The sequence below is a fragment of the Plectrocnemia conspersa genome, unplaced genomic scaffold (genome assembly GCF_051122295.1).
Source record: "Plectrocnemia conspersa isolate PC_06_02 unplaced genomic scaffold, ASM5112229v1 ptg000002l, whole genome shotgun sequence".
Lineage (NCBI taxonomy): Eukaryota > Metazoa > Arthropoda > Insecta > Trichoptera > Polycentropodidae > Plectrocnemia > Plectrocnemia conspersa.
This window is the reverse complement of record NW_028277166.1, coordinates 27,974,472-27,975,837: the sequence shown is the minus strand read 5'-3', so window position 1 is coordinate 27,975,837 and position 1,366 is coordinate 27,974,472.

The window sequence follows — 1,366 nt, the reverse complement described above, 5'->3', positions numbered from 1 at the left end:
AATAATTACATTTATATAACCAGAACAACAGTCGAGTAGTACAAGTCGCTGCTTATTGACCTGAAAGACCTGGGTTTGAATTAGAATTCTTAATTATTTGTAGGTTTTAACTATTCGAATGTTACAATAAATATAAATAAAATATTTTAATATTCGAATATATTCGTAATTTTTTTTCGGTTTTTACCAATAGTAATTTATTAAAGCAATTAATGCAAAAAAATAAATTATAGCCTGTAAAATACTATTTAATTAAAAAATATGTAGTGGTTATTGTAAGATATTTTACTCATGCGTTATTAAAACTGTTTAAATTTTATAAAATATGTATAACAAAATACTAATATTATAAATTACAAACTTTCCTTATGTAAAAAATCGTCAATGTTTTTTATATATCTTTAGTCTTGCTTAATCAAATATATTTTAATTGAACGTCAGATTTTTGACAAATAATTCTAGGGTATGAATTCTCAAAACAAAATTATTGTATTTTCAGTCTCATTATTTTATGTAGTTTACATAAAATAATGAGGCGTAGTTACTTTGATTTTAACTACAATACGTTTTTTTTAATGTGTCTTATTATTTCGTATTTTAACAAATGACACACATGTTTATGGAAAAAAATATGGTAGGCAAATTCACTTTCCAAATGACGTCCCAACATCTCAATTTAAATAAATACAAAAATATGATGCACCTGTTCCAAAATCTTACAGTCCCATCTTAGGTTTCACTGAAAGTGTACCTTTGCTAATGGCTAATTTTATAAAGCCTTATTGAATATCGGCAAAACGATTGTTTCAAATTTTCATGTTTTCCATGGGTTCATGAATTGAAAGAAGAAGCAACTACCTGTTTTGCTAAAGTATACAAATTGCTTCATTCTAATATTTTTTTCCAATTTCACTTAAGATAGTATAAACGAATATTTTACGACTAATCAATCAATAATATTGGACAATGAAAAAATAAATCTTTATCTATATGAGCTGATTCTCTAGTGAATTTATTATTATATAAAGAAAACCTTATTTTAAATTTGTCGAATGAACCAGAGTAACGCTTAGTTCGAAAAATTATTGCAAAAAGCAAGTTTTGCTTGAAACACCGTGTTAAAATATTCTTTTACTCTAGTCTTCCAATTTTAGTGCAAACTAATGGACTTAGCTTGAATAATTTAAAAACTCAGAGGTACATCGTTTTGACGTTGCTTATCAATCTATGATTTCAATGATCTTTTCATTTCATCCATTACTATGCTGTGTATTTTGGAAAGAATCTTTAAAGATATATTTCCACAATTTTTAACATATTTTTTAGTTTTATTATTGTATTTCAAAATTAAACATATACATGAAAG